The sequence below is a fragment of the Aquila chrysaetos genome, chromosome 7 (genome assembly GCF_900496995.4).
Source record: "Aquila chrysaetos chrysaetos chromosome 7, bAquChr1.4, whole genome shotgun sequence".
Taxonomy (NCBI): domain Eukaryota; kingdom Metazoa; phylum Chordata; class Aves; order Accipitriformes; family Accipitridae; genus Aquila; species Aquila chrysaetos.
In genome coordinates this window covers 6,351,217-6,365,697 of record NC_044010.1, presented here as the reverse complement: position 1 = coordinate 6,365,697, position 14,481 = coordinate 6,351,217, and the positions used below count along the sequence as shown (strand labels likewise).

General features: G+C 41.8%; 1 protein-coding gene across 11 annotated transcripts in view; it reads right to left on the bottom strand.

The window, feature by feature from the left end:
* The window catches only part of ZBTB20 (zinc finger and BTB domain containing 20), a 486,412-nt gene that overhangs the window by 143,018 nt on the left and 328,913 nt on the right, over positions 1–14,481 (bottom strand). For 10 of the 11 annotated variants that reach the window (XM_030021006.2, XM_030021004.2, XM_030021005.2 and 7 more), the window contains one exon: positions 350–404. The exons of the other annotated variant lie outside the window; for it this stretch is intronic. The gene's annotated coding sequence lies outside the window, so the exon portion shown is untranslated. The remainder of the gene's footprint in view (positions 1–349; positions 405–14,481) is intronic. 11 annotated transcript variants of the gene reach the window in all.

Below are 14,481 nucleotides of genomic sequence, written 5' to 3'. Positions count from 1 at the left end.
AGTACTCTGTTTTATTCTGAATCAGAGCGCAACAGCATAACGCCCATCCAACATGTATATCCCCAAATATAACAGAAATCTTCCATATTGTCATCCAGAAATATACATATAAATTACAGATCAATCAATCAATCAATGTCACTGAACTAAATCTGAGTCCCATAAGCTGACACTGCATTAAAATCCTGGACTGTTGCATTAAAATAAAAACTCAGTACTGAGTCCTGTGGCCACAGGGAGCTAGCTACAGGGAAGTTCACAAGGGCTCTGGTCTGAATTGGATGGAACTTGAACAAAATGTGCAACTTGTATCAATGAAGAGTGTAAAATGTTTGGTATAAATACTTACACAAGAGACAGGAAAGGTTCCTTCAGAGGAAGGCCACAAACTGATTGTGAGTGATCTGAGAAGAAAAGGGAGAAAGAAAAAAGGAAATTAAGTGACAATAAACACACTAAATGATACCAATATAAAACAGGGATCGAGGACGCTCACAGATGGTAGCAGTTCCCGCAGAAGAGAGAAAAAAAAAAGTGTTTTAAATTCACAAACTGCATAAATCTTGGAAGTTTTGAAATTACCTGACCCCAAAACTATGTAGCTGAGAAAACTGGTGATGGCTGAGGACCCTTTCCATCCTGAGATAATTCCAAGCCAGCAGAGACTAAATATCCTCTGGTGGCTGTTCACCAGCCTCTGTGAAATAGGCTTGTGGCTCCTATGGACAAATGCTCTCATCACAAAAACACTGCCAGATTTGAATGGCATCCTTCTTAGCAGTCACGCCAGATGATACAGGCCTCTGAAACAGAACTCGCCTTCTTGATCCTGACCTTCACAGAAGAAGGGTTAGGCATATTATTAGGGCTGAGGATGCTTACATTACGGCTGATAGCTGCGCAGAAAAACTGTGTTGTCTTAGTTCCTTCTGTCAACACAGTATCTTTTGGACTTGACAGACTTGTTACCCTGAGACCCCTAAGAAAAAACATGGCTGCATGAAAGTGGAATGGCTAAAGGATTGCAAACTTTCGGTAGACTACAGGTCTGGTTTCCAAAGCCTACTATGGTGTACCTAAGCTTTGTTGCCAACACATTTTCCAAAACATATTAACCTGGGATGTAGTAACAGAATGAATCAAAGCCTGATGCTCTGAATTGTAACAAGAAGATACACCCCTGTTGGACACAGAAAACAAAGGCAGATGCCCCCAAAATGTTCAAAGCCGCAAATCGGTCTTGTCTCCCCTTCCCTTCACCAAGCTGAAAGAAATTCAGGTACCAGACCACACGGTGCTCTCCGAAAGATTGCTATCAGGGGACCAGGAGCACAGTGGGCAAAGACCATGGGATCCATGTGGTGTACTCCAGTACTTAAGTCTAGCCAAGGCCTTCACCTACTCTTTCCTGCCGAGTTATAGGGAGAGATTAGCTCTATCATTTCTCAATGCAATTAAAAATATTCAGAGAAATACAAACCTAAGTTGGGATAGTGAAGGAAAAGTGAGGAGTTGTCACAAGAGAGAAAGAAGGCAGGCAGGCAGAAAATTTGTTCAGAGCTGTAGCTATTATTTGGGGGAATTATGGGCCTGGTAGAGGAGAGCGTGAGAGAAAGCACGTGTGCGTATCTAGTGGTTGGTCATCCACAAGGGAGGCGGAGGAAATACAGCAAAGAGCAGAGAGAATCATCAAAACTGCAGGGTAGCAAACAAGATGCCTGTAGCATCCTTTGGATAGGCCACCCAGAGAGGCCCTGTTTAACAGCAAATTCCTCTTTAAAGCAGCTGACTGCTCCCACATGTAAGGAAGATTTGCATGAGACAGACGACGGGATGGATTCTGCCCAGACTGAAATGCTGAAGTGCCGTAAGATGAAAGGAAGGGCAAGATCAGGCTGGTGGAGAGCACGCCACTCTTTACCTTGCTTTCAAGAATCCATTACTCTGATGAACTTTAACAGGGAAGTTCTCCCAGTGGAAAAAAACTCCTTTGCTAAGCAAGTATCCCTTATTTTCCTTTTACATTGCTCCTGAAGGTGTAACCCTGAAGCCCGTAGATTCATCTGTGATAGACTGTATGTGAAGGACTGTTAGCGGCTGGTAGTTGGGAAGTATTTCTTTCAGGGTTTTGGGCAGATGGGACAGTAAGCTGCACACCATGGAAGGACCTGAGACAAGAAGTCTGAACCAAAGAATGTGCCTTGGAGCCCCGGAGTTTAAAAAAAAAAAAAAGAAAAAAAGTAAAAAAAAAAAAAAAAAACAACCAGGAGGCATCCAGCATGGGAAAAAAAACACAGAACGGAAAATTTTAGGCCGAGTGGTTAGAGTTTGGCTCTGTTATAAGCAACATAAAACAAGTTCTCTTAAGGGAAAGCGTCAAGCAACTATGATGACATGGATGCCAAAGAATTCTACAAATTATGGCTTGAGACTCTGGAGGTGCTGAGTAATGACTTACACCAACATTACCGTCGAATTTGCCATAAGAAGTGAACAAGATTGTCGTACCTAATTAAAACTGTAGGGTAATTTTAGACAGGCACAATATACTAGAAGCTGCAAACTAGAATCTGGCAAATCACCAGAACTGAAACACCATAATTTTTTAAATGATTGCAATTGGTCTGGACACTTGATTACCAGTTTTGTTCAAAAGAAAATATATGAAAACAAAACTTTCCATGTAAAGTATTGGAAAAACAAGATGTGTCTGAGGAAACTATGATTCATTCCAGGTTAGATAACTGCAGAACACGTATGCGGGAGAGAAGTGGGCCAAATCCTGTTCTCACTGCCCTGTGCAATCGTGCTGACTTAATTGAAACCAGGAGCAGAACCTGAACCATTAAAATGCTGGGGTGAAACTTTTTATCATATGGCGCTGTTTGTCACTAGAGACATACTTAACCTAATTATATTAGATTAACACAGTAGATTTCTTCAAGATATACTATTATATAATAACATAAAAAAATGAAGTCTAAGCAAGCTGACCGTTTCCCCCAGGTCTCTGTGTTATAAGCAGAATAATCACCCGTCTCTATTTCTGTCGTTTGTTTTCAACCTAGTATGGCTCTATTTGGTGGGGTGGACAAAGGGAATCCGCTGATCTTTTTCATATTGAATTCCTAGTGTTAATTAATCATTATTACTTGGAAGCTCTTTTGGCCATTGGACAGAATAGCCAGGGGCTAATCTTAAGCCTGCCCTTGCTTCACTGCGGCCAGATTCTGCCCGCTTTCTCCTTCTTTGCTACGTGAATAAATTCCATTTAAATCACAAAGACTAGGAGACAAGCAAGGCCTAAATGTTAAGCATGTTTAGGAATCTATCCCCCTTGAGTTTAACGAGAATAAGGTTCCTGAGGAACTGAAGAATTTCTATTTATGGGGAGATAAGATGGTGAAATCCAGTCACATGAGTTACATTATATAAACAGGTAATTGATTTATGAGGCTAACTACAATTTTCAAAAGTGACTTAGGCATTCACGTCAAAGTCCACTGGAAGTCAGTGAAGTTTTGGCTGTAAACCACCTGGGGACTTGAGAATATTTTACCTTCGTTAGCTTAAGCGCTGCTTACTTTCAAGGAAATTAACATCTTAGGTGCCAAAGTCATTTTTGCAATTGGCATTCATTTGCTTCTTACCATTTATTCACTAAATTGCTTGAGTTAATCTGCTTCAAGTGCCTTTTTCTTAGCAGTAAATTGGGGCAGCGATTCTGCTCTAATTTTTGCAAAGCGATTTAGGATCTCTCTGATGTAATGCACTGCCAAGGTGAGAAATGTTATTCCTTCAGCCCCTAGACTGGCAAGAAGCAGGCAGATTATGAACTGCTGTAAGCAGGGAGGACTGGCAATGGATTCAGATAATCCTAAACTGACTGCTCTTACCTCAAAACATTTTCACCCTTTACCGATATGAAACCAGTGAAGGGCACAGCTTTATCATATGTAATCTACTCAGCGAATTGGATCTAAGACGCAGAGTCTTGTCACCCCTCTCCTCCTGGATGCACTACACCTGCCCAGTATCTAAACTAGAATTTAATCCCAGTGGAAGATAAAGAAAATCATTTACTGGGGAATTCCTCAGTTCAGAGGGGGCCAAACGGAGCCAGTGCCATGCTGGGGGAACACGGTGGAAGAGGAGACTCGGCTGGAAGTCGGTGGAGCCCTGTAAATGATCTGAGGGGGCAGAGAGGCTGCACTGCGTCTCTGACACAGCACAGACAGATTACAGCAAAATTAAATTGAGGATTTTAGTGGATATAATTGTTGTTTTTATATATTAATGAACAACAATAATACGTGATTCTAAACTGAATACCAGGTTTGACATTTAATCTCAGCGCTCATACTATCCATAAATGTTCATAAACGTCACAAGACCCCTGCCCTTTGATTGAATTACAATCTAGTATGCAATTTAGGAAACATGGATTAATCTACATAGATTTATATTTCTGCAGGTTACATTGTTATTTGTTGATTTATACCCTTTTCCCCTAAGTGTCCTTTCCATCGAGAATCCAGGAAAATACATGCAAATCTTTAATAGGAGGCAGCTCAAAATCCAGTGACTAGCAGCAGATGGAAACTTGGTTCAGTGAAACCTATACTAATTATCATTTGCTTTTTGAAGTCACCTCTGCTAATGGCCAGCAAAATCTTAGTCCCTGTGATATCTCCTATTACTTTCACATTAACTCTTACTACAGCCAGCAATCACCTAACATGTTTCTTGGCAATGCTGTGCAATTAAACCACCTTTCAATCAGCTTGCTGAGGAATCCAGAGATGGAAACTGCTTTAATATTAGGAGTTAATTACAAGAATGCAGAGGCAGGCAGTCAAATGTTATGTTAGCATACCAGAAATATGACAACACCTTAGCCAAAGATGTCACACGCGAGGTAAGGAGCCACATCAAGAAAAGCGACATGGCAACGTATAGAGGAAAATGATCGTCAAGTTCTCCTTTTCCTTTTTTTTTTTTTCTGTGGTCATGATACTTGAGGTGACCACCTCCTTTAGCAGCCAAAATGTCTGGAATTTCACTGTCACCTGTAGTAACAGGCTTTACTGCACAATGGTGTCTGCTTGGGGACTGATAATGACACCTACTCAAACAGTGTGTCGCAGCACGGAAACGGCCCAAAAGGCCGATCGGACAACAGCGCTTCTGCAGAGGCCAACAGCACCTCTGCAAAGGCCCAATCCTGCTCCCTTTGAAATCAACCAAGTCTTCCCAAAGGGTTAATGGGTCAAGTTGCTTTTCTTCCTCTGCATCTTTACTTCTGTGTGCCTAAGGGAAGAGGGACAGCTCCACAGCCCGGCGCTCGTCCTTGTGGATTCATTCCTTCCTACAAGACCGAAGAGAAGGGTTGGTTGCTCTATCTAATAAGAAAGGAAATGAACATCACTCGGTTGAGTTAGTGCTAGGAAAGTGATGAACTGAGGAGACGGTTTTACAACTGACAGCTTATTGCAGTGAGGGAGAAAGCACAAACGGGAGAGGATACTGCGAATTCAGCTTGAGGGCCAGTTATACGGCCATGTATCAACTCTTAGCCTATGACACTGGATTTGGCTGGGGTAGAGTTAATTTTCTTCACAGTAGCTGGTATGGGGCTGTGTTTTGGATTTGTGCTGAAAACAGTGTTGATAACCCAGAGATGTTTTCATTACTGCTGAAAACAGTGTTTCCACAGAGCCAAGGCCTTTTCTGCTTCTCCCCCCACCCCACCAGCGAGGAGGCTGGGGAGGCACAAGGAGTCAGGAGGGGACACAGCTGGGACAGCTGACCCCAACTGACCCAAGGGATATTCCAGAACATAGGATGTCATGCTCAGCGTGTAAAGCTGGGGGAAGAAGGAGGAATGGGGGGGACGTTCGGAGTTGTGTCATCTGTATTCCCAGGTCACTGTTACGCGTGATGGAGCCCTGCTTTCCTGGAGATGGCTGAACACCTGCCTGCCCATGGGAAGTGGGGAATGAATTCCTTGGTTTGCTTTATTTGCGCGTGCGGCTTTTGCTTTACCTATTAAACTGTCTTTATCTCAACCCACCAGTTTTCTCACATTTACTCTTCCGATTCTCTCCTCCATCCCACTGCGGGGAGTAAGTGAGTGGCTGTGTGGGGCTTAGCTGCTGGCTGGGGTTAAACCACGACAAATGATCTTTGAAAAATGACAAGGAGTTTTTCTGCATGCATTAGAATTAAGGTATGTCTTTATACATTGGAACGTATTTACACGTGTATTTTGGTTATGTATCATTAAAGAATTTGAAAAAAATCTACTCAACTATACATGAGCACGCTCTTTTTAATAAATAGACAGCCAAATTGTGGTTCTGTAGAGAATGCAATGATGACTTGAAAACAATTTTGAATCAAAATTTATCAATAATACTTCCATCACTCATTTTCCAAAGACAGAGTTTGTTCAGAACCTACAGTACACAGAAGATAAGAGCAAAGGTAACTGACTTTTTTCCTCTCTCAAACTTGAAGACAGAAAACCTTGCAGTTTACCTTATCACATATTGTAAAGGATTTATGATATAGCTATAGCTTATATTTTCTTTAATTAGTATATAAGTAACTGTTTAGTATCATTGTTAAATTTGGACCAGAAAGTGTAGTAAAAGGAGACTTTTTTTTTTTTTTTGTAATTAAGAATAGCTGCAAGGTTAGCCTTGTCTTTTTCAAATTAAGAAATATGTCCTGGGAAAAGGAGACTTTAAATGTGTGTTACACATGCACATGCACAAAAATGCTTTTATAAACCAGAAACTTCACGGACCCTTAACTAGAAAATACAAAAGAAAAGTCTTGATGGAAGAGATTTTTCAGCACACCCTGCTTGCCAGGAAGGCTGGATAATATTATGTTTTGATAAGACAAAAGAAATTAATCCAATCAAAATTTGGACTTTCATGTACATGTAAGCTAATTCAAAAAGACATCAAGCCAAGGAGCTGACTCATTCCACAGGTAACTCAGCCCAAAATAAGTCCTACCAGCTGTTCTCAGTGAAAACAACGAGATAGATGAAATAAGAAAAGGAATCTCTTACATCTGCAAACTGAACTCTAATTAACATCCATCGGAGGTCTCCAGCTCCCTAAGAAGAACTTCAGTCAAGGAAAGTCTCTATACAAAGCACCTCTGAGGAAAACTTTAAAAGAGCAGGAGAGCTCTGTGGAAGCAGTAGCACATTACAGCTTCAGCAGCAGTTGCTTTAAGGGGCTCAGGGTGAGAGCAAAACTAGCAAAAAGTGTGGGGGGGGGAAGGTTAAATATATTCTTGTTTTATAACCTAAATGTAGCATTTTGAGCATGCATCTTGACTTAAAGATGGCCTGAAATGGTATTACTTTTAACTTTCAGTAACTAACCACTGACCGTCTTTGAGGAACTTGTAAAAATATGTTAAACCAGGACATTTTGTCGGCATGTTCTTGGTCCGCAGCCTCATGCAGCTCAGCCTACGGGCAGAAGGAAGCTGCCCACCAGCACCCTTCCAGTGCCACGGCACTGCCCCTTCCCTGCCGTCCACCACCGCCCCGGAGGGGTGCACGGACAAGGAGGCCAGCGCTTCGCGGGTGCTGGGGGACTAATTCTGGGAAACGGAATACCTGGGAAGGGGTGGCCGCTGCCGAAATAACTCACACCGCCTACTTCTGACTGCCCAAAGGGGCTGTGCGATAGGCCGGGTTCATTGCTCTGGTGGCAGCAGCTGCCGGCTCCTGCCTGTCGTCTTTCCAAAGTCCCTGATGCCCTTCCCTTGCGTGGCTGGGCGTGCTCCCATCAAGAGACAGTGAAGGAGCAAAGATGGCCCCGGAAAAGATGGTGGTTGCGATGTGACTGGGCTGTTCCTGTCTAACTTACAGCCTGTTCCCTGTTTCCTCTTGGAAAAGAGGAAAAAAAGAAGTCAGCTGTTGACCAGATGAGTTGTCTTCGTGGTCCATGAACAGTTTGGGCATTTGCATTTTATACAATATATTGCGTTGGCTACTCTTGGCACTCTGAACTCAGCTTTGAAACCTTAAACAGAAGAAAACAGAAAACATATCTACCTAAATATACAAGGATATATACCTAAAGGTTCTGGCTGTCTTTCAGGATCATACCCTAAAAATTAGGTCTTGGCTCTGCTCATGCCTGTAGGTGAATTTTCTGTTCTGAGGCAGTATGGTTGAACCGGCAGCTCACAAGTTAGATCTGTTGCCTTACACCATAGCCACATCAAGTCATACTCTCCTTACTGCAAGCTGGATAAGCAAAGGAGCGTATCTTCTGCTTCCCTGCCTGAAGGCTTGCAGCTCCAGTGCACGGTCCATGTTCCCTGCACCCTCTCAAGTACCCGTCCTGAATTCAGCAGTGCCAACACTGGACTACACAGCATGAGAAAGTACAATCAAATAATAGTGAACTATTTAAGCAGACTAAACTTGAGTAACCAAAATGTCAGGCTGAAAAAGTATGGTACTGGGAACTAAATGCATCTGTATTAATAATAGCAATTAGTAAAGTTTGTCTACTATTAATAAGCAGACAATTGCTATAAAATCTAGTGATACATACAAATAGGTTACTGATGTGAGGAAGTGACCCTGGAAAATGAGTTTAAGTTATTGGTTGGGAGCTTTCTATTGCTAATTATTATTTTCTTTCTGGGTATTAATGTTCCTCCAGGATGATCTGAAAAATCTAGCGGTGTTGTGATCACTTCTCTAAATGGTATCTTTGGATCATATGTGGTCCCAAGAGCCATGACACTCCAGTGTACTTTACATAATTTATTTCCAAAGTGAGACGTGCTGACTCTTCATAATATTTCTTTCATTTTAACATCTGACTAACGTTCAATTTGGGACATAAGTACTCCGATATATCATTTTTCCCTGAAGGCACTGCAGATCAGAACTAAAGGGCACTGGCTGAGTTTGCGAGTGCCACAAGGCTCGGAGAACAGGGTGGGCTGGAGTGGGGGGCACTGCTAAGCCTGAGCTGCAAGGGGACTGGAGGGTTGTGCAGGGATGCGGGGGTCCGCACCGTCCGTGGGTGCTGGGGAGCAAAGGGTACGTGCAGAGCTCTGGCAAGCCCCGGGCTGGGCTTACATTGGACTTTAAAAATCCAGCTTGCTCTCTTTGGTGAGAGCTGCATGGTTTACGACTTGAATATGCTCCTGTAAAATCAGGAGCAAAGTGGCAGCAAGATCATTATGGAAAAGTGCAAGTATGCCAAATCCATAGTCACAACCATTTAAAGAAAACATCGGAATGTTTTCCTGACTGTCCATCCAGTAAAGAAATCACAACATGACTATATGAAGACCTATAGGAATACGCTAACCTGACAGATACTGTACACAAGAGCAGCAAATCCTTGAAAGGTAAGGTACCATATGGTTTGTGCTCCATTTTTTACAATTTTTACTGCTTTGAACATGAACTGTGTTCTTGTGACAGTATGCAACACTTGGAATGAGACTAAAAGCACTACAGAAGTATTTCACTTGCCTTTAAACCCCTACGGACGCACTGAAGTCACGAGGGTTACACAGCTGCACCACTGTATGCAGTGTTAAGCCCTCAGCATCTACAAAGACAGGTTAAATACGTGCTTTTTCTGAGTCTTCCAAAAGGAGAACCAACTTTTTTTTTTTTTTTCTAACAGGCCATAATCAATAGTTTGGAATTTATTTTTCACCTGTTTCTTCTCACTCTATGTCTATGAAAATAAATCAAAACTACCTTATAAAGATCCACTAAAACGGCTTCTGGGAACAATACATTTTATATTCAGTATGAGAACAGTGTACTCTATAGCATGCTGTTAGTTTTGTGACACGTGCCCTGAAAACTGAGTTTCAGGGGAACTAAATTTTTCATTGCTCTTTTAGATGGGGGTGGGTGGCTGAGGAGTCAAGAACGCAGTCTCTTATCACTGAACCTGATCCCCCTTATCACCAAATCTGATGCTGTTTCATAGGATCCTGTCCCCGATTCTAAGTTTTACTGCTAATATATCCAAACCACCCCCCGCTTCATTCCTTGTTTTATCAGTTTAACTTCGACATGCCTCCCTCCATGACCCTCGCCACCAATGTGATGCTGCAGGAAGGGAGTTTAAGTCGTGCGACAGCAGGGTAGCTTAGATGGCCATTTTTCACCAACTCTTCAATCTTAACTGGAGTATCCATTTGATAATATAAATAGAGGACAACACAGGGTAGTTGATTGAATCAAATTACTGCAAAATGTAACTGAAGAGAAAAGGTATATGTCCCAGTCAGACATAACATAAAAGAAACCACACTGTACGTCCCTAGCACCTTTTCTAGTAGCACTCGCCCTCTGAAGCGACACTCTGTTCCAATTCTAAACTTCCTCTCCTGAGCAACCCAACTGTCTCAGGCTATTTCAGCCTGGCAATTTCATTTGCTGACCCAGTCAACAAGCAGAAATAATACCAAACTTCCCAGTTTTGCCCCAAACAGTATAGTTTATCCATATCAATACGGCTCATCCAGAGAGAAACTAACATGCCTTGAAGCTGTGGAGTTCAATATACAAAGTCTCAAGAGTTTTCTTTGTAAAAAAACCAAACAAACCACCAATGAGCTGAATATTACCTTTTGCTTTATACGGGGAACTGTCCTTATTCCCATTTTATGGAATAAAAAAAGGAAAGAAGAGAAAGCTAAACTGATCTTGAAGCTGACCAATACTGAAGCAGAACTGCAAAATGAACTCACATCTTTTGATGCCCAGTTTAGAGAGCCTGAACCACATCAAATGAGAACAAAAATCCTTAAAGAAACCTGAAAAGCCACCTGCATGCTCCTTTCAATGAAGAAAAGCTGATCCCTTTGATTGCTGAAGCCAAACCAAACAGCAGACACAGAGATTTTACAAAGTCTCTTAGTGGTGAGCCATAGTTTACGCTATTTATCAGCTTTCCTGCAAAGCGTTAAGTGTCCATTTCACAAAGACAAAACCAAAAGCAAACAGTTCCAAGAACTTATCCAAACCCAGTTTACATAGTTCGCTGCATCCATTCGCTTCAGAAAAGTAAACCCTTCTTTATGGGCTGGATTTGAATATAATCATTATACCATTTTCCCAGCTTATCTAAAAATGCAACAAGTTACAGTGATCAAAAAGAGGTTTATAGGTGAGTCAGTTTAAGAAGCAGCACAATAAACTGGCATTGTAGTCTAACAACACGTCATATCTACAGATGGACACTGTCTCGTAAGCGATTGCAGAGGTATAATCAATGTTAGTTTGGGAGACAAGTGAGTGGGGAAGGAAAGACTCCGATCCAAGGGATACTGTATAGCATGAGAGCAATGCTAGCTTTATTTTGCAACCCATTATTTTCATAAGAACATGAATCAAAGAGGTAAACTATGCCAATTTCTTCATAGCTGACTTGTTACAGGATATTGTTTGAGTCTTCACTAATGACTCCTTGAGGTTGGTTATTACTGTGATTAGGAGTTGGGAGGATAGAGGTCTGAGACCTTTCAAAGGAAACATTTTGTTCAGAACTGTTACAGAAAATAAAGTCAGCATTACAGTAACTTTAACAACCCAACCAGGATAATGGTCTGTGCATGCAGACAGTGCTTTTGCTATTTTAAATGAGGGACATAAACTGCACATAAGATGGGAAGCTGAGATAACCAGCTATTCAGTCTTGGGGATCAGAAAGCTGTCAGCTTGAGAAATATGAGTATCTGTGGAAATGCTCTGGAAAAGGAAGGATGGTAAAGTTATTAGCAGGTGGCAAAAAAAAAAAAAAGAGCTTTAAAATTTGCTTTTGGTTTGTGGCACGGATAAATAAATTAAGGAATCTGAGATGCTTCGATATCCTTGGTAGCCTACTGAGATAGATTTTGTTTTTCTTTTTGTGCAAAAGCAGGCTGTATGCAACGCTATTCTGCTCTGACAGTCATCCCAAAAAGACCAGTGCCCATGCCCGTCACTGAGGTCGGCATGAAAAACTCTCCTGGCTTCATTAAGAATGAAGCAAAGAGGTAGCTCTACACCATGTTCATTTGTAGCAATGGCAGATTAAAAGCATTCCTTGAAGACAAAGGCAGGTTTTGTGGGATCTGGTTTCCCCCCTCCTCCTATCTGCTTGAGTCACAAAATCTTAGTTTCCTCATGCCATAAAACTGAGATTAAAATAACTCACTTCCTCAGAAGCTATGTTCTGAGGGGATGTATTTTAAAATGAAGAATCCTTTGCTTTCATTATCAGCTCTAGCTTTTATCACCAGCATCTAGCACTTGCCAGTATGGCAGGATCAAAGCCAACAGTGTTTGCCCAGAGCCCTTCGGTTCCTCCGACACCGCAAGGTATCCGGCAAAGGTACCGCCACACTGTGGTGAACCTTCCCTGGAGGATTTTGAGTTAACCATGTATTTGAGAACAAATAGAGGGTTCCCTTATTCAAAGCACTCAACGGTTCCCATTTCAGTGCAGGTGAAATGGTGAAAAATGCTGAGGAGAGAAATGTCTTCTGTATCCAGAGCTTTTTAATGCACACGGATATTAACAGACCAACCTACACGCTAAGCTCATGTTTACGTCCTAAAAGAGCCTTGAAGAAAAGTTATGGACTAGACTGAGGAGCAGACACTATTTACTGAAAGAGCTATACAGAAAAATGCAGGCGTTTCCTCAAAATATGTTTTCCTGGGGACAGGTCAGTGGTAAGATATACCATGTAACCTGGCAGCTGATCACTGCTTTCTAGCTTCAAAGAAGGGAAAACCACGCAAGCAAACAACCTCCCCCATCTGCACCATATGAAAGTGATCACTGGGAAGGATTTAATGGAATCAGCTTGTCAAAATGATGAAGCTGAAAAAGCTTTTACAGAATATGTCCATGACAAAAACTTTAGCATAATGTATATAGTGCAGAGTGGTTTTTGTCATGGCAAAAAGGAAGGAATATCATTAATTTAGACACTAAGTGTAAGGTTCTGCTGAAAATCTCCATGGGATAAATCGCAGAAATACAGCCTTGACCAGACAAATGGAGCCAGGCAAGTCCCAGTTCTTGTTAGAAGTTATCGAAAGTGCCATTGAGTTTTTAAAGTCTGTCATCTCTGGTAGATGATAAGAAAAGGGTTGGGCTGTTTTCTTCAGATCTACAAGCATCTGGCTACAGTCTTGCTGAGGCATATACATGATTGGAATCGAAAATGAGCTCTTTTAAAACTGCTTCTTAAAGGGACCCTATTCATACGCAGTACTTTCTCCCCAAATCTTTTATGGGAAAAAAGCTCATTACGGTCACACAGACAAATGCTGTATAATCTTTCACCCTGTCCACTAGCAACGTGTTCAATCCAATTTATAGCACTTCCCGCTATTCTAGCTCTGGACTCCCCACACAGCTCTCCTAAATGCATACCCATCCTGACCCACTGCTCCCCACCCGCTGCTCTTTCAATTTCAGGCTTCCCTGGAGCACTGACTGCCATTCATGCCTAATAGCAAGGTGGAGCAACTTGATTATACAACTCTGAAAAGTGAAATTTCTGTGCCTTCTGTGCTGAAGCGCCGTAATTAAGACACATATTATTGTATGTTGGAATGCTCCGAGACAGGGATGAGAGTGGCCTTCGCTTCAGGAAATGACATTTTGTACCCACGACAATTTATATTCAGCTAAAAAACAAAAGTTTCTGATTGAAGCGCCCTTAAACTCCTTCCCAGCTTGCGGAGAGATCTATCCCTGCTCTTTGCATCCACTGCTACGTCAGCACTAAGGGAAGTAGAGGCTGGCAATTAGTAAAGGGGAATTTTCAAGGAATCATTTACTTGGCTAATTCATGTCCTTGCCCGCTTTTGGAAGGTCCACCAGCAGATTGCAATTTTTTTTCAGCGCAGCCTATTTTTTTCATCTACCCTGGGCAATGCTGTTCACTAAGCGTACACAGTCTGCTTCAAGTACTTGACATTTGGAGCAGGGATGCATAGGTGGGATCAAGCAATGCAATAGACCACGTCACACAACAGACGTACAGCATTGTTTTTGCCTCCCGACTGGATTAATGTTAAACCCTTGAGCCCTCAAACCATGTACTCAAGCCTGTGCTTAACTTCAAACATGTGAATGCAATGGGACTCAAGCATGTAATTAAAATTTAACCTTTACTTCAGGTTCCATTTAACAAAAATGGACTTATGCATGCGCTTAAACGGCTTGCTTTGTAGAGACAGTTTATTGAGCTGAAGTAAAAATTGGGAAGAAGAGATGACGACATCATCGGGATTTGGATTCATTCAGGATTAGAGGAGAGAGAAACGTTACTATGGAATTATAAAAGACGGTGACTTCTTTTGGAAGACAGAAAGCTTTTTTCATGCAATACTAGATTTACTGATAGTCTCTAGCTTCCTGGTTAGGGATGCAGTTCGATTTTCAGTTTTTCTTTCTTTTC